Source organism: Aedes albopictus, chromosome 2 (genome assembly GCF_035046485.1).
Source record: "Aedes albopictus strain Foshan chromosome 2, AalbF5, whole genome shotgun sequence".
Taxonomy (NCBI): Eukaryota; Metazoa; Arthropoda; class Insecta; order Diptera; family Culicidae; genus Aedes; species Aedes albopictus.
The window spans coordinates 163,744,533-163,764,325 of record NC_085137.1 but is presented as its reverse complement, the minus strand read 5'-3'; the positions used below and the strand labels follow the sequence as shown (position 1 = coordinate 163,764,325).

The 19,793-nt window shown below is 35.1% G+C and overlaps 1 protein-coding gene across 9 annotated transcripts in view; it reads left to right on the top strand.

The window, feature by feature from the left end:
* LOC109417137 (lipase 1-like) overlaps window positions 1-19,793 on the top strand; it is a 533,887-nt gene that overhangs the window by 26,199 nt on the left and 487,895 nt on the right. Inside the window, exon 2 of one of the 9 annotated variants that reach the window (XR_009997539.1) lies at window positions 18,908-19,151. The exons of the other annotated variants lie outside the window; for them this stretch is intronic. The gene's annotated coding sequence lies outside the window, so the exon portion shown is untranslated. Of the gene's footprint in view, window positions 1-18,907; window positions 19,152-19,793 lie in introns of those variants that run through there. 9 annotated transcript variants of the gene reach the window in all.

Here is a 19,793-nt window from a genome sequence, read left to right as displayed (position 1 = left end):
ATGAATTTATATCATATGAACAGAATGTCGTATATAACTGAAATTTAATTAGTTGATTCGAGAAAGCTTGAAACATATTTTGGTAAAATTTTAGAATGATATGATTTTTCATTCATAAGATACAAAGTTTTGAATATATGGAAGGCGACCATAGATAATTGAGTCCAATGAGTGACGCAACAAAAACATTCAAAAAAAAAAAGTTACTCTAGAGCCCCCGATAGATTTTTTCAACCCATACCGCAAACGACAGGTATAGGTCCAAAGTTTTGATTTGCAAAATTTCAGACTTACTTATTTTTTTGTTATAAAGTTGTTCCACACAACACACCGTGGGTTCACTCTGTCTGAACGAATTTTTGAAAAATGCCAGTCCTCTGAATAAATTATTATGAACTGTGTAACTCCAATATTTCAAAAACGTACCGAACTATGAAAATACATTCAAAAGTTGTAAGCTATTAAATGTTCAAGTTAAGAATTCTTAAATAGCTCATTAATTAACTACCCTTCATGTGATATTAAACTGTTGTACTTGGTCCACTCTGACTGAACATAAAAGTTGAAAATGGTAACCAACAGTGTAATAATAGAAATATCAAATTTCAAACCACAGTATACACCACTCCTATTAACTGTTGTCCTACTTGTGCATTATTTTTTCTTCAAATATGTAAAAACTTGAGTGTGAACTGTAGTTGGTTGAAGGTTTTCCAAAAACCGTTCAGTCAGAGTGGACTAAGTACAATCAATTACTTAGCAATTTCTCGGTTTCAAGCTTAATTTTACGTTTTTTCGCGATCAATACAGAGCGATGCTGTGATGAATAGTTATTAAGATTTATGGCAAAAATTTAAGAACATTTGTTGAAAAACTCAAAACTTATAGAGTTGCAAACTTTAAAGTCGTTTTTCTAGAAATTAAGTAGAAGACACATGGTCCTCTCTGACTTAAAGCCGACCACTTGTAATCTTCCTCAGTGTCAGTTATCCACTGAGGAAGATTACATGTGGTAGTCGAAATACGCGTATCTATCAAAAGATAAGCAACATAGGGCGGAGTTAAAAGGTACGAAACTGATTACACTCATTCGAAGAGGGTATTCTGCTTAGAGGGTTCGAAAAGTCGGTACAAAATCGTTTGAAATTTATGTGAATAAGCTCTGAAGAACTTTCTTGAGGAATCCTCCTCTCCTCTTGTTGGCGTAACGTCCTCACTGGGACAAAGCCTGCTTCTCAGCTTAGTGTTCAATGAGCATTCCACAGTTTTTAACTGAGAGCTTCCTCTGCCAATGACCATTTTGCATGTGTATATCGTGTGGCAGGCACGAAGATACTCTATGCCTTCTTGAGGAATCCCTGAAGGATTTCTATACAAATCATAAGAAGATTTTGTGAATGAATCGCTGAAGAAATTTCTAAACGTTCGATTTTTTGCAGTAACTACTGGAGAATTTTCTGAAACAGCTGTGCAAAGCATTGCATGAAGGAATTACTGAATCACTTTCCAAAGTAACCCGTATAAGATTGTCTCAAAGAGTCCATGAAGGAATTAAAACCATGGAAGGTGATCTTAAAACAAACTCTAGAAGATTTTCTAAAGGTAGTCATGCAGAAAATTCGATAGCAATCCACGGAAGATTTTCTAAAGAAGGCATTATTATTATTTTTTCGTTGCTGTTCTATCCACCGTGTCGTTCATAACTTTCGTTACTCCCACCTTCTTTAAATAGTATTTAGTCAACCGAGAAAAGAAAAAAAAATCATGAAAAAGCTATTGAAGACGCTTCTGAATAATTTCTAGAACAATTTTGGAAGGAATCTCTTGAGTAGTTTCCAAAATAATTTTCGGAAGATTTTAAGCAAGAATTCCTGGATTTGTTTTAACGAATCTCTGGAAGAACTTTTGAAGGAAGCTTTGAAGGATTTTTTAAGAAATGTATGAATGGTTTTATATATGAACACAAGTATTTCTTAAACCATTTCAGCAAGAACTTTTCTAGGAAATGTTGGAGTAATTTCATAAAGGATCTTTCAAAGATTTATGAATATTTCTCCAAAGGATTTCTGAAGAAATCCCAGGAGATTTTTTTTTCAGGGAGTCCATGGAAGAATTACTGCAGACATTTATGGAAAGTCATCTCAAGGAATCCTGTAAGAAATTTTTGGAGAAATCGCTACAGGAATATCAGAGTAAAACTCTTAAGTAATTCTTAGAGAAATTTCTGAATCAACCAATGGATGAATTTATATTAAAATTAAAATTATACTCTATATGTGGTAAACACCAGTGAGCGACTCTTAGTATTGTCCTTCTTTGATAATAGAAAAAAATATTTTTTCTTCTATCACGTGGCTAATGCATATGTAGACTCAACGTTTCAACTTCAACCAAAATTTCAATTATCGTATATATTTTTTAGAAAGGGCCCTACCACCCGTGCGTACGTGCTAGCGCGTTATCGCCGTGAAACGATCGCAAATCGATTGAACAATATATTAATGACGGCGACGATGGACGCTGCCCTGCCCGGGTGCCCGGGCGTCCAATTTCGAAATTATTTATTTATTAGCTACTCCATGGGCCTCTGGTAATTCGATTGATCTGCACAGCACACTTGCTTTCCCTTTCGTGGCGGTGGCAGGTTCAGGTTACAACTCGTTCGTCTGCCTTGTCGTCACTTGACGGCGACGCGCCGCAGACATAAAATTTAGGTTTAGGGTTGCTTCGGCCACTGACTCTTCAGCCAGACGAAAACATCGGCCAATATGGTTTTTAGTGATTTTTTGGTTTCGCTGGCAGGCAGTACGCACACAGGTGGTTGTTATCATCGGAGAGTGGTTGTTTTGCTTTCGTTTTCAATGCGCGAGGTGCTTCTTTTGGTAGCGATCGTCCATAATCGGGCGGACTTGCAGTTGGAAGCACCACCGCCGCCGCCGTCTCGTGATGCGTTACGTAGACCTAGGTATCGGACGGAGGCTTCAACGCGCGGCTAATGGCGGTACTTATGGATTTCGATGAATTCAATCAACACGCATTAATTGGTTATGGATCATCATTATTTCTCGATCTTTTTTTTTCCTTTCATTTTGGGTTTTGGTTTCATAAGACCGTGCTCAATCATGGTCGCGACTGTTGTTGCGGAAGTCTTTTCCGTTTGGGAGTGGGAAATACGTCTCATTTGACGGGGTTCCAGACATTGCATAACTTGTCTCCGAATCAGGGCTGGCCTAAACTGTGCCAACCAGCGCAAACGGTCTCCAAAAGTGATCCAATTTTCGGCGCGGCTGCCTCTATTACCACACACACGCACCAGACATGCTCTTCAAAACTGTCTCGAGTCCCGATAACGACGACGCGCGGACAAACCCTTGCGGCTGAACCGTAACTCGATCAAATCCCAACGGCAATGGCGATCGCCGGCCACTTTCAAGACCCGGCCATTCATTCTGCGTTCGTACCACGCCGTCAAAACACGATTTTAATCGTGTCACTTTTTACTCCTTTCGTTGATATGCTATGGCAACAGCACCAGCCAGCGTTTAATATCTTTTTCGCATTCACTTCACGCAACAACCTTGGAACAAGCACTACAAACTATAAACATAACCAAAAGTGGCCGCGCGACTCTCGCATACGCACGGGGGACGACGCAGACATGAACCCAGACCCGGAGTAAAAGTTGAAATTCCAACTAAAACCGCATGACGTCGTCAACCGGCGGCGCGGTTCGGTGTCCAACTTCGGCCGGAAGATCGATCACTGCACAGCACTGGTGTGATCCATAAGGCGGCGGCCCGGTTCGCATTTCACTTTCTGCGGACCCCTGTGTCTGTAGACCCCGTAATTCGTTTATTGGATTATTCTTGATTTTCGCTTTTTGCGGTTTTTTTTTCTCTCGAGTCCCGGTTCAAGGTCTTCATGTCTCCTTCGGCGGCGCTTTCGATCGAACTGCACTTTCGAAGAACCTCTCGTAGACTTGTAGAGAGTCGCCGGTCCGGCTGGTCCGTTGCAGTTGTTGTTGCTGTGTAGCTGTTCTGTTCAACCTTCAAGAACGGTTCGCCAGAAAACCTCGACGGCATCCGGTGGTGTGGTGCGTCGGCGATTTGTCCGCGTCCTTACAGTTGAACATTGCATCGGTATGGTTTGAGGTTATCATAACATATCGCTTATAGTTGGAAAAAAAAATCGGTGCAATTTGAGTATAACGACTCACCTCATACCTAAGCCTTTTACCCCGATAGTTTAGATAAATAATTTTCCAAACTATTTTCGTGAACACTTTTGGTGCAGCAAAACAAAAAAAAAACTTTAGCTAGAAGATGAAATTTCCGAAAAAAAAATACTTCGAATAGATTCTCAAATTCAAAAAGAAATATCTGGACAACTCTTTGCAGGTGCTTCTTGAGAAGATTCCCTAGAGAAAACTCTTGAAAATCCCAAGGGAAACAAATACATCTACTTAAATCCTTGGTGAATTACCAGATGATATTTCTCGAGGAACTTCTTTGAAGATTTCCCGGAGAAAATGCCGAAAGAAACCCTGTAGGAATGCCTGAAGGAATTCCGTAGGTAATTTCTGTAAAAACCTCTGGAGGAGTTGCATTAGGTAATTTCTGAAAGAACACCTGTTAGAATCTCCGAAGAAATCCCTAGAGGCTTCCCTGGAATAGTTCATAGAATAATCGATCGAGGATTTCTAATTTCTGAAGAAATCTTTATAAGGATTCAAGATGAAATTTCTGGAAAAATCCACTGAAGAATTCCAGGAAGAATAATTGTGGTGGAATATTTGAAGCAAGTCTCAGAGGAATTTCAGCAGAAATGGCTTGGTAAATTCTAGCATGATTATCAGGATAATTCCCAGCGAGAAATTATAGACGAAACTCTGTAGGAGTTCCGGAAGAAATAACAAGGGAGATTTCTTAAGGAACTCCAAGAGATACACCTCAGTTTTTTTTTGGAAAAATTGTTGGATTTCTAGAGAAATAACTGAAGGTATTTATTTTGTTTTGAATACCTCGATTGATTGATTTGTCTTTATTAAAGAGACTTTTTTTATTTTTTGTTGGATACATCTTAAGTATAATTTCTGAAGGAATCCCAGCAGAAGGCTGTCCAAATAAAAAAGAACTCGAAAAGTTATGGAGCTTAACCATTAAATGAAAGATTTGCATATTTGACGCATTTTTGTAGAACATTTCGTTTTTTTTTTTTGATCATTTAGAGGTTTCGCAAAGGCAAATTTTTAAAAAATGATCCGTTTTCATAAAAATTCTCATAAAAATATTGGCATCTTAGAGCCGATAGAGAGAGATAAAGTTGTGAAAGACGAACCCGATTAGGGTGGTGCTTGGAGTCCAGTTTGACTTTCTATTCCGCAGAATTGTAACTTGTTCTGTGGCTTGGCTGGGTAAAGCACCGGACTAGCAATACGGAGTCGTGGGTTTGAATCCCACCAAAACAATTGGTATTTTTTTATAAATTTATCTCTCAACTTGCCAATTAAACGTACTTTGCCTGAAAATACTTCAAGTTTTTACGTCTATTTAGTTGGTTTTCTAGGCATTCTTGAAGCGTATAAGTTTTTGAAATATTAAGCTCATATTCTCTCTGAACAAAAAAAAATATATTAAGTTTTCATTGACGGTAGAATCATTCTTGACTTAAACAAGGTTTTTTTATTGATTTCTTTAGTTTCTGAATGAAAATGTTGTTCCTACTCCTACTAAACAAAAAAAATCCACAGTCGTCGGGAATTCCATGACATAATCTAGAACTTAATGTGTTGCTACCAATAATCACGACATTCGTCATTGGTGTAATAATTCACATTAAAGCTCTTAATGAATGGACCACCGCAGAATTAAATACACATGTTTGAATTTGCAAGAAAAACTTGCTTTTTAAGCCTAAACCTTCATAATATACGTACATTAGAGTGTCATATAAAGTTTTTCAAATATTGTCCAACCACTTAAATTGTGTTATCTCAGCTTCTCGACAAGATACATTAAATTTTTTTAGAGAAATGACGCATATGAACACTACTATGAAATGAAATTGTAAATGTAAATGTACATTTTTGGCAAATTCTCAAAAAAATAGTATTTTTATCAGCACAAAAAGGTGCTGCTGTCAATATAAACTCTAATACCCTTCAAGATCAAAGAAAGGTACAAACATATTAAAAAACAAGTTGAAGCTTAAAATAAATTACGAAAAAATTTTTTTTTTGAGAATTTTCATGAAAAAGGATCATTTTTTAAAAATTGCCATGGCAAAACCTCCAAATGATGTTTAAAACAAAAATGTTCTATAAAAGTTCTTAAAATATACATATCTTTAATTTAAAGGTTGAACACCTTGACTTTCCGAATATCGTTTCTTTTTTGGGACAGTCTACCCATCAGGAATTTCTAAAGGAATCCCTAAAACAAAAATCTAAAATAACCCTAGGAAAGTTTCTGGATGAATTCACGGAGCAATTCAAAGCGAAATAATTATAAACCATCCTAGAGAAATTTCTGGATTCATCCCCCTGCCTGCGGCAATTCCGATGTTATTTGCTTCGAACATTCCTTCAGGTATTTCATCTGCAACTCTTTTGAAAATTTCTCAGGCAAATCTTTTGGTTCAGACTCTAGTTTAATTTAAAAACACTTCACTAATACTTTACTTTTGCAAAAGAAAATAAAAATTAATAACTCTTTTAAAGAAAAACTAGAAAGGACGAGCAAATTCCTTTTAATTCTACTACTGTGCTTATCTTCGGACAGATAGGCCTATTTCGTCTGTGACTTACAGACTTCTTCAGTGTCAAGTGCTCGACTCGAAGTCTGTAAGTCACAGACGAAATAGGCCTATCTGTCCGAAGATAAGCACAGTAGTAGAATTAAAAGGAATTTGCTCGTCCTTTCTAGTTTTTCTTTAAAAGAGTTATTAATTTTTATTTTCTTTTGCAAAAGTAAAGTATTAGTGAAGTGTTTTTAAATTAAACTAGAGTCTGAAGTAACAAGTTCTACTAAAAGCTCTAAAGTAATAGTAAAGGAAATCTTTTGGACTCCTTAGGTTAATCGTTTAGAAATTGCCCAAACAAATCTTTGAGAATTCGTAGAGAATTCTTCTGGCATGGTCTTTAGAAAACAGTTCAGTATTTTTTTTTTTTTGAAATTCCTCAAACATTTTTTTGGGAATTGGTTCCAAAACTCTTTTGACATATTCTTGGAGAACTTCTTCGATTTTTTTTTGTTAACACTAGCGTTTTTTTTTTTAATTTTCCCTATTAATCGTTTGGAATATATAACGGCCTTTTTGATTAGATTTGGTGTGTCCATGTCTTAGGCAGTTTCTGTGGATATTTATCCGGCAATTTCTCAGAAAGCTTTTTAGCGGTTTTCTCGGGTTTACGTACGAGTTGCTTTGAAAAATGCTTTGTAAATTAATTCAGCAATTTAATTTTCATATTTTTTTGAAAATCAATTTTTTTTCAGTAAATCCGATTGAGAATTTTAAACAAATGGCTGAAGTAGGTCACTATGAAATTGTTGGAAGGATTTGCAGAAAATATACCGCAGGAATATGCTGAAAACATCTAGATTAAAAGCCTCAGGCCTACAAAAATGCTCGAAGAAAATTTAAAATGAATTTCTGAAGGATTTTTCATAGAAAATGTTGACTGAATTACGAAAAGAAGTGCTCAACATCAAAGTATTCACATACGAGTTGCCGAAGAAATTCTCAATGCTTAAAAAAGGCGGCAACGAACTGCAGAAAATGTTCAACAGAGTCACGTTACTTTTCGATTTTAGCCTAGCCCGTCCCATTCTTCGCCGAATATAAAACTAATATAAAACTAATATAAAACAACAACCCTTCAAAGAATAACAGAAAGAATCTCAATTAAATTGTGAAAGGAAATGCCGAAAGAATTTCAGAGGAATTTCCTTTTATGTTTTAACCCTCTAATACCCAACCCCGCCTTTAGACGGGGTATAGTTTGAGCATTTTTGTAATTTTTGTTTTGTGGATAATCAATTTTTTTTATATTTTTGGCTGATACTTAGGACTATTCTGTATATTTAAAAATAGTTTGTTATTGTCTTTCAAAGCGTATTTAGATTTTTTAAATCATTGAAAAAAAATATGTTTTAGTCACCTTTCAGAAGTCATTGATTATTTTGTATTGAATCGCTATAAATAACATATTTTAATTTTTTATCAAATCAATCTATCATAATAGAATACTTCAGACTCTAGTTTAATTTAAAAACACTTCACTAATACTTTACTTTTGCAAAAGAAAATAAAAAATGAATAACTCTTTTAAAGAAAAACTAGAAAGGACGAGCAAATTCCTTTTAATTCTACTACTGTGCTTATCTTCGGACAGATAGGCCTATTTCGTCTGTGACTTACAGACTTCTTCAGTGTCAAGTGCTCGACTTCGAGTCGAGCACTTGACACTGAAGAAGTCTGTAAGTCACAGACGAAATAGGCCTATCTGTCCGAAGATAAGCACAGTAGTAGAATTAAAAGGAATTTGCTCGTCCTTTCTAGTTTTTCTTTAAAAGAGTTATTCATTTTTTATTTTCTTTTGCAAAAGTAAAGTATTAGTGAAGTGTTTTTAAATTAAACTAGAGTCTGAAGTAACAAGTTCTACTAAAAGCTCTAAAGTAATAATAAAATAATAGAATAGCTTAAGAGAATCTAAAACACTCCAAAATGATTTTCCTTAAAATTACACGGAAAATAAAATTTTCCATTAAATTTTTTTTTAAATAATTATATTTCAACAATTATCATAAAATCTCAAAATGTTTTCATCTCAAAAAATCCGTATTCCAAATAGGCCCCACACTATGTTCAAAAATAAAAATTAGAAAAATCAAAAACTGAAATTCACAAAATTGAGAATTAAAATGAATCATCTTCCAAAACATGTTCAAATCGATTTTAGATGACGAAAAATGATATTTAGATCAAAATAAAATATTTGGGTATTGAAGAGTTAAAACAAACTTTCATAGAAATTTCTGATCAAATTCCAATGGAACTACCGAAGGAATTCCCCAATAAAAAAACTTGCCGGAATCTTAGATGAAATGGCCAAACCAATATGGAAAGAAAATAACAAAGAATTCCCAAAGAAAATAAAGAATAGTTTCAGTGGAATTTCCAAACAAAATTCCATCCTTTAGAAATTACCTATACTATTTCTGATTGGTCAAACCCATTGAAACATGGTTCCACTTTCAAGCCAAAAAGCGGGGACAACTCGTAACAACCGTTTCGTTTTTTAAAGTAAAATATATGGAAGTCGGTGAGAAGGACGTTGCTAAGAAGGTCCCAAGTAACCAAAAGTTCAGATAAAAGGGTACTTTATAAGCTAAGCAGCTTGCTCGAGGTTGCTCATTAGCCTTCTAAGCAGCTTCATATTTAAGTAAGTTTGGAACTTGAAAGTTCACATAAGCATGCTGGATAGCCTTCTAAGCAGCTTCTGACAGAACTTTGACAAAATTCATACTGAAACAAAAATGTGATTTTCAGAATCTCAACCCTGTTGTTGGGTTTGTAATTCACGTCTGGAAATTGCTTCTGATAATTATATTTTCATACATGTCGCTGCTATGTGGATTTGAACTGGATCCTCCTGCTAGATAGCCTGCCGACTTACCGCCGCGCTGCTGAAGACACTTGACAAAGTCAAGCTAACTTCATTACTGTACAAATGTGCAAAACTAGCTGCCGACAGAAAATCGATTCAAGTCAGACTTTACCTGCTGTCAATTTAATCGCAACTGTAGTACTGTGGTAGAGCGTAGGGTTCTCACGCAGCGACTATCCGTTCGAATCCGATGGGCGGCAATTTTTTTTTTTGCTCAACAATAGTATTCATTGATTTGATAAATTCATATTTGTCTTTTATTCGTGTATGCTTAAGGAGAAACTTCAGAGAGTACCAATATGGCTGCCACAATGGCCGACTTGGACCCCTACTCACGATTTCAAGAGCACAAATCTTAAAAATTCGTCAACAAATGCGGTCAATTTGGAAAAGCTGCTTCTTTTTGCAAGTGAGCAAAGCCAGGATAATCAAGTTCGACTTGGTTCGATGCTTCGTTCGTCAGATTTGTGCCTCTAAAGTTTGTATGCAAAATTGTAATGGGCTTTCTTGATGTTTCACCTTAAACAGTTGTTTTCTGTAAAAGAAATAAATTTAATCTTCATTGAAACACAATGCTACTGAACTGAACTTCTTTGAACTTGAAAGTTCCGACAAGGTTCCGAGTAGCATCTTAAGCAGCTTCAAAGTTCCGCGAAGTTCAGATGAAGTTCCGAATGGAACTTTCTGGCTGCTTAAAAGGCTAACAATGAGCCTTGCCGGAACTTGTGACCGAAGTTCTTGTGGAACTTGTGGAACTTTATCTGAACTTTGCGGAACATGAAAGTGCATTTTGTCATGGGAAGCCGAACTTTTGGTTACTTGGGGTTAATGTCACTACTTGGTCCTTAGAGTCCAGGATGATACACATATTTCCCTCTTTGCCCTGGTCCTTATGCCTAGGCATAAGCGCCTTTACTTGCTGAGAAGATATTTAGAGATGCGGGGCATCGATCCCCATACCTCTCGACATCGTGAAAATAATAACTTTCTATTGTACATGTAATTTTATAAACTTTTTGTAGTTTTTAGAGTTTATTCTTTTGGAAAAGTATTCTAATGCACTCGTGGTTATTTCCAAGAACTTCAGCCGAACACATGTTGTTTGATGCTTAGATATGTGGAGTGCGAGAGTAAGTCTCGGTACTATAAAAACAATTCGCTCTCACTTGTATAATTAGATGGCAAAACTGCGAGCGTGTTGAGAGATTGGCATCTAAGCCGACAGAGAGTTGGAATTGTGAAAATTGGAGTGTTCATGGCGTGGGCTCGGAGTGAGTTTGGCTTTCTATTCCGCAGAACCTTTACCTGTTCTGTGGCTTAGTTGGTTAAAGCGCCGGTCTAGCGAATACGGAGTCGTGGGCTCAAATCCCACAAGAACGCGATTTTTTTTTCACAATTTGTTTTCTCAATTTGGCATATCACAAAGTATTGACTGTATTTTCTAATTTTCTAGTTTTTTTTTTTTCCAGCCCGTTAAGTCGTAGCAGAAAATTGGTACAAGCCTGTAATGGGCAACATAGACATGTGTATTGAATAATCTGTCTCTTAATTTTGTGTTCCTACAATAAGCGCTTCCACAGTAATAATTACTTGATCGAGAGTTTTCTCTACCAATGTTGCATTCATGTTCCCGCGTAACAAGTCCAAGGAAGTTAGAAAACTCCTTTTCGAAATGATCTTAAAGTGATCGGGAATTGAAACCCAACATCCTCAGCATTGCGATGAATTGCTAATCCCAAAAAAATGAACTAGTTCACACCTGTGAAGTGTAATTGTCTCAACGAAAAGGCATCCGTATTTACGCAACACCGACCCATCCGTTTCCATAGCTGCCTGTACATATGAGAGAAAACATCTTCAAAACCAAAATTGCTCCAATCTGATATTCCATGTATGCACTAACTACGCACACGTTCATCCAATTCATTTCGAAGATGCTTACATACCATGATCACATCGGGCGGGTAGCCACGATAAAAATGCAAATCCGAGGCTTCTTCGATTATCTCTCTTATCTCATTCGTGAAACAACTTCCGATTTGCATAATCCCGAAACTATCCAAAACTTGCCTACCGAACCGAACCGAACACCAATTTTCCCACATTAAACTCGCATCAATCGAAGAAAAAAAAAGTTTCACTTTCCGTTTGCTCGCTTTCATGCAAATTTACAACTGATTCCACCAACTACTTACCAAAAACCGGTCGCACCGGTTTCCGGTGATGACCTCCAACCAGCAAGACCGCACCAAAAACATCGACAGCCGATGGACGTTACTGCGTAAACGACGAACGCACGCTCGCACGCACCAAAAACAATTGCGTTCCGTGCACTACCTTACCTTATAGTCATAGCGAACACCTCCGCATTGAGTGTGGTGGGCGTTTTCTCTAGTGCCTGTTCGACATCACCTCCTACAAGCTCACCTACTAGCGCGCCGCCGTTCGACCGGAACTTCTACGAATGCCGGAATTGAACGGCCAGCGGAATGGTTTGAAGGATTTTGCCTAAATGAAGGCTCGCTTGCTGCAAGACCTTGATGGTGATTATAAATATGTGATGTGAGTAAATTATTTCCTTAGAAATTTCTTCAGGACTTCAACTAGGAGCAGTTGTTTTTAAAATACGCTAAGAATTATCTTAGGAATTTGTTTGTGATTTCCTCCACAAATTCCACACAAATTCTTCAGAAAAATCTTTCCTGCTGGTACTACTCTAGAAGTTGTTTCAACAATTTCTCTTGCTGTTACTTTTAAATCTATTTGACGAATTTTTTTATTAATTTTGCAATGAATTTCTCCAAAAAATGTTGTAGGGATTTATCCGGGAGTTTTTTAAAGAATTCATCCTAGGTAACCTGTAGAAGTTCCGTCAGAAGAAAAATAATTAAGAAGCATGTGATGAAATCAGAGCTGTCATGCTAAATCAGAGCTGGTTACTTAAAATTCATAAATCTCACCGCCCCCTATAATTGAAAGCCTGTAATTTTCACGATTTTTTCTGTAATTATTGCGGGAGAGGCATTCTTGCAGGTTTTTCTTCTGTGAGTTCAGCAATAATTCTTCTAAAGATTCATCCAACAATTATTTAAGAATTTATTTTTTCCCCTGTACTGCTCAAGAGCTTTGTCCATGATAACCTCCACAGATATCGCCAGAAATTCCTTCAGGGAAGATTTTTGAAGAAAAAAGATTTTTGCAGGACTTCCTAGAATGATTCCAGCAAGATTCGTTCAGAAATACTTCCAAGAATTTCTTTAGCGATTATTTAAGAAAATCTTTCAAGGATTGCTACGAAAGTTTGTGCATGTATTCTTTCATGTGTTACTTCAAATATTTCTGTAAGATTTTTCCATCAAAGATTTCTTTAAAAGATGCAAAACCAGGAAAAAAAATTGACAGAGATTCGAAGATTATTTCAGAGATTCATTAAAAACATTATCTAGAGGTTTCCTTCAAAATTTCAACAAAAATTCCTGAAAGAGTTCCAGGAAAGAAATCATTCTATGTATACATGTAAAGGGTTCTCCTGTTCTTCCAAGTATACTTCCAAAGATTCTTTAAAAAAAAACAGTTTTTCAAAACCTTATTCAGAAGTTCTCTAAAATATTGTTCATGATGTTTTATCTTGTCGGTTGTTTTTTGTTTTGTTTTTGCAGGATTTCTTTCAGAAATTTCCCCTTCAGGATTTTTTTCCAGGGATTTTTATGCAATTATCCCTGAAGAATTGTATTAAAAATTCTTGTATAAATTCCTCCAGAGATATCATCCGGAGATCTTTAAGAAATTCCTTGAGGGATCTCTTAGAAATTTATTGATGGATTTACACAAGAATTCCATAAGTACCTTTGTCTGCAATTTCTACAGAAATTTTTAAGAGATTCCTTCAGAAAGCTCTGCAGGACTCCTCTTAGGAATATCTTAGGCAATTTAGAATTCAAATAACTTTCAGAGTTCCATTAGAAGTTTCTCATGATTTCTTCATGGAGTTTCTTCAGAAATTAAGAAGGTATCTTCATGCAGCTATCTCAAGGTATCTTAGAGAGTTATCCTAAGAATTTTTGTTCAAGAATCGCACCAGAAAATTTTCAAAATCTTCTTCTAGCTATCTCCAAAGTTATAACAAGAAGTTTTTTTTAAAACTGATTCTTTCTGATAATCATCCAGGATTTTTTTGAATTTCCTTCAGAGATTTCTTGCTCAGGAATTTCTCATGGATTTCTTGGAGGGACTCTTAGAAGAATTTCCAAATGAATCTATGTAGGACATTATTAAAGAAATTTCTGATTAATTTCTGTAGAACTTCATGAAAAAACTGCTGAAGAAAACCCACTCTGAAATTCCAGAAGAAATCCATTAAACTCTGAAAAAGTTTCTGGAGATACTCTTGGATGAATCTCTAGCGGAATGTCAGAAGAAATCCAAGCGAAAGTTTCTGAAAAAATCAGGATTTTTTGAAGAAATCTTCAGTAAAGTTTCATTAAAAATCTCAGAAAGTACTTTCGAATGAATTCCAGAGGAATATAAAAAAAACCTTGGGATTTTTTTTTGTGGAAAATCCCAACAATTTTTAAAACTTTGCGGAAAAGCTTCGGACGAAATTCCTAGAAAAGTTTGTTAAATAATCTTTAAGAAAATTTCTGAAAAAAAAACCCTTTAATTTAATTTTAAAGGGATTCTAGAAGATTTTCAAAAAAAAAATCATGGAGAAAATTTTTGGATGAATTTTGAACTTTTGATTTTAGGAAGAAATCGCTGAATGCACTTCAGAAAATGTTCCCGAAGCAATTGTAGAACAGTTTAAAATAAATCTCTAGGAATGCTTGAAAAACACTTAGAAAAAGCTTCAGTAAATATCCGTTGAAAAAACTCGAGATAATACTAAAGGAATTCCTGTAAAACATCTAAGGATACATGTCTAAATAAGTGCATAGAATCCACAGAGAAATTCTAAGAGTTATCCTTTAAAAAAATTTCGGAGGAACTTATGGGGAAAACACGGAGAAATATCTGGAGGAAATCCTGAAGGAACTCTGTATGAGCTCCTGGAGGATTTCCTGCAGGAATATTTGAAGAATTTCTGAAGTAACCTCCGTAGAAACTTGTTAAGGAATACCTGCAATCCCTAGAAGAGTTTTTGAGTTAATTCTTGGTGGAGTTTCAGGAACTCATGGAAATTGAGATAAAAGTATTCCTAGATAAATTTCTGGAGAAATTATCAAGGGATTTATTGAAGAAAACTTTCTGACAAATGTATGCAGGTATCTCATAAAGAATTTCTGGAAAAAAAATCATGCAAATTTCTTAAGGAATCCCTGGAAGAACTTCTGAAGAAAATTTTAGAAAAAATCCTAAAGGAGTCTGTGAAAGATTTTCTAGAGAAATTCGTGCAGCAATTTCTGGAGAAATACTGAACTTTTGATGTTCTGAGGGAGACTCGCTAAACCCATTTTTGAAGAAATCCGAGGATGATTTCCTAAAAGAATTCTCATACGGTATTTTGAAAGAATTGATGAAGGAATTTCTGAGGAAACCCATAAAATTGAAAGCCTTTCAAGTTTTTGGAGAAATTTTTAGAGGATCTTCTAAAGGCAATTCTAAATGAAATTCTAAAGCAATTTCTGAAGATATCCATGGCAGATGTTCTGAAAAAAACTTTTCCAAAGAAATCCATGCAGCAATTCCGGAAATCCAAGGAGAAATTTCTTAGGGCATACCTGGCTAAATTTCTATTAAATTTACTGGAAAATTTTCTGCAGGAATCGCTTTGGAAATTTCTGATGGAATTTTTACAGTAATCCATGGAGTCTGAATGTCTGAAGATATGCATGAAATGTTTTCCAAATTCATCCTTTGATAAATTTCTGGAGGAATCTTTAAAAAATTGCTGAAGGAATCACTAAAAGATTTCTGACAAAATGCATGGATTAGTATTTTAACTGGCTTTCTCAGTTTGGGGAAATTCAAAACGACTAGTTTTGTATTGCCCGACGTTTCGGCCTTATGTATTTGACCTTTTTCAAGGGTAAATTATTCATGTATTAGTTTCTAAAGTATTTCTAGCAAGATTTTCTAATAACACCTTTTGAGGAAATCCGGAGAAATAGCTAAAGAAATATCGGAATAAATTTCTGTAAGAAACTCTAGAAATCCCTGGAGAAAATTTAGGTATGAATCTTTGATAGATTTTTTAAAATTATTTTGCGGGGAATATTGTGAAGTAATCCATGGGCGCTCATACTGTTTTTTTTATCTCAAAATCTCGTTATTCAGTGAGTAACTTGGAGTATCCCCGATAATACCACTGGATGAAATCTAAAATAAAAATGATCATATTCTGAAAGATTCCTTGACGATTTTTCGAAGAAACTTTAAAAGGAGTTTCTTAAGTAACGCCAAAACGATTTTTTTAGGAATTCCTAGAAAAAAAACTGTAGTAATTTCTGGTGGAACACCTGGATGAATTTTTGATGGCAAATCTAGAGCGCTTTCTGCAAAACCTTCTAAGAAAAATCCCGAAGAAATGTTTAACCTTTCTTCTGCGTCCCGTTGACAGCAGCTCGCTGACGTCGTGTACGTCACCTAACCCGTGCACTACGAAATGGAAAACGATTTTCCCCGTTGAAAAAAAAATGGGAAATGCATTTTGTTTAACTTTTATTTTTTTGTTTTTGATTTTTTGTCAAATAACGAAGCAATAATTGCAAAATTATTGCTTCGTTATTTAACAAAAAAAAAAAAAAAAATCAAAAACAAAAAAATAAAAGTTAAACAAAATGCAGCTCCGTCATTTAACCCTCTAATACCCAACTCCACCTTTAGACATAGTTTGAAAATTTATATATTTTTCCCAAAAAAATCAAAACTTTTATATTTTTGGCTGTTACTTAGGACTGTTCTGTATATCTGGAATATATTTTGGAATTTTTAAAAGCGTTTTTATATTTTTTAAAGATCGTTGAAGAATTGATATCATAGTCACCTTTCAGATGTCATTCGGCAAACAATTAAACGTTCCATAATAAATACAAAATTTCCCATAAATAATTCGAAAAGTCCCAGTGAAGAAACAGGGGTGTAAGTAGTAATAAATAAAAGTTTCCATAAATAATTGATTTTTGAGCAATTAAAAACGTCAAAAATGCAATGAATAAATCAACTGTTGCAATAAAAAAAAAAGCCATTTTTCCCACCAAATAACTTCGATTTTTTCATAAATAAATCCAATTTTTCCATAATAAATTAGAAATTTCACAATAAAAAATATCGAAAAAGCCATAAAAAATTCCAAAAATGCAATAAAAAATGACGAAATTACCCATGAAAAACACGAAATAAAAAGAGCCACCTGCCAAAACACATTTGAATCGATGTTAAGTGACGAAAAATGATATTTAGATAAAAAAGGTTAAAAAATTGAAAAATAAAAAATAAATAAAAAATCAATCCAGTTTTGCCTTGAATCTATGAGAAAATAGTAAATTGTTACGAATTTCAATTCAATTTCAATACCGAATGCATCTCATTATTTCTTATGAAATACATTACAAGGCCACCAGTATTATAAGACCACAAGAAGTACAAAGAAGATAAATTGGTGCACTTTTCCCAATCATCCTATTATTATAATGCAGCGTTTCTCAAACTATGGGTCGCGACCCACTGGTGGGTCGCGGGCCGATTTTTGGTGGGTCGCGTAGTCTTTATTAACATATTTCGAATGTTATTGCTAGTCATTTTCTAATTTTCAGATACTCCTTTGGAGAATCCTTTTCTAGAAGAGTTATTTCTAGAATTTCGGTTTCTCCCTAGTTCTTTTCAATATTTTGTATTATAAGACTTGTGTGGAGTATATTGAAACTACTGTTCTTGAATCGATTCCGACACTGAGAGTTTTCTATTGGAAGTTTTAAGCACAGAGAACCAGACTTCACACTCCGATCGCTTCCCATCGAACACCTCTTTAACGGTTGATTCAAATATTCGGTAGTTGGTATTGTTTTTTGCTCCTGTATGACATTTGCTCACTACCGGTCCAGCCAAGTATAGTACAATTAAGGTGAAACGGGACGCCGTGTTATTTTTCCTATCTTGCCCCTCTTTCTAACAATTTGCCTCGCGATTTTGAAGATGGTAATCTCGAGTTCTATCGCACTGAAGATGCTGAAAAACAATCAGCATATGCACTGCAAGTGAGCATACACAGTGATAGGTTTTTGTTGCAAAATATGAAGTAGAATCTGAGATTACCATCTTAGTAGCAACAGAGCAATGGCGGATATTTCCCCGACCGTCCCGTCCGCCCTTAACATTGGGCGATTGCGTTTTAGTAGCGATGTTTTTTAATGAAATTGGTTCGAAGTGTTACGTATGTTTCTCTGTGTTAAGATTCGGGTAAAATTTTAGAATTTCTTGTGTTCTGAAAAAAAAAAGTTCAAGTTGTTACTTGCGTAAGTAAGATTTACACGCCAGTTTTAGCAATTAAAATATCAAAAATTAGAAATACAAAAAATCAGAAAAAAAATTACCAAACTTCGACAAGAAACCTTCTCTTCAATCAACTTCAGTAAAGTTAAACTACTGTAAAATTTCGATGAAAGTCGATCATCTGAACTTAAATGGAACAACTGAAAAGTGATTTCAATAAAAATGGATATAAAATAAGTGTGCCTGAAGGATATTCTTAAAAATTTCAAGAGGACTCATCTGACCATTCATCAGTACCAGAATTCTAAATACTGCTTGATGTGCACCCACTCGCTGTAAATATTTGTAGTATTTTCAACCGAGATTTAATTTTAAAGTGCTGCAGAAGCAAAAAATCACTAGTATATATTCAAAGCCCGACGGGTTGAATATATTAGAAACTTGAAATCTTATCTCAAATTCTCAAGACTAAGAGTTAACTGATACTGCAAAGTTGGGCACCTTAATCTTTCTTAGACTTTTGCAAAAAACTATAAGAACACTATAAATAAACAAAAAAACAATTTTTAAGTTTATCACAACCTATAAAAGTGATAAAATGTATTTATTTGAAAAGGCAGTCCAAATTTGCAAAAAAAAAAACTTATTTTATAAATTTTCGTGCTGGTGGGTCGCCAAAGTCTTTGAAAATCGAAAGTGGGTCGTAGACTGAAAAAGTTTGAGAACCCCTGTTATAATGTATATATTCAATTATTATTATAAAAAAAATATTTAAAATGATAATAATTTTAATTTGATTTTTATCTATTCCAGGTATGCCCCTTATAAAATGAACCGAATGCGGAACAAGAAATGAACAGTGCGGAACAAGTCAAACTACGCGTAAGTGTTATGGTCAAATAATTCTTATCACAGGGTTTCATTATTACTTTGAATATGAGAAAAGTTGGTGATATCTTATTACTTTTACTCTTATCACTTTTACGAATAGCAACCACATCTCCACACCAAGAGAGTAAATTGATACAAGTGTAGTTTTTTTATATCTTTTATTTTATTCAGGGACCACCCGTATCGTGAGTAGATCACCTTAGAATGGTGCGTTGCGGTGTAAGATCTACCAAATCAAATTTTGATCTTGATATTTACCGTATTTATAAATATACTCCAAGATCAAAGTTTGGTGCTTTTTTTTATGTTTTGTAGTTAATTTTGTTTCAATGTACTGCTAATCAACATTTTATTTCAGCAGGTTTGAGGTAAATTAATCGTATGATATAAATAATTTTGTAAAAATATGCAACTGTGGCGAGCGTATCACTAATATGTAGCTTATTTGACGTACGATGTTAATATTATTTTATATTTCAGATTATCAACCGAAGAATCTGGTAATTCAACCAAAAGCCATCAAGACGACGAGGAATCCAGGATGAATCGGGCAGACAACGGATTCGAAGAAGACTGACAATGGTGTGCCTGAACGTTGACCAAGCGTATCCTCTGGAGTTTGCCCTTCCACTAACAACACCCAAATTCCCGTGACACCTAGGCCTGAGAGATCGTAGAGTTATCTACATTTTTCATAGGTGTCCAAAACTAACCATCCTTTCCCATTCCTCAGCAGTCGCAAGGACGTGGCCAGGACAGTGCTCGACCATTGGAGGATTGCGTCAGTCTTGTCTAAGAGTCAGAGATT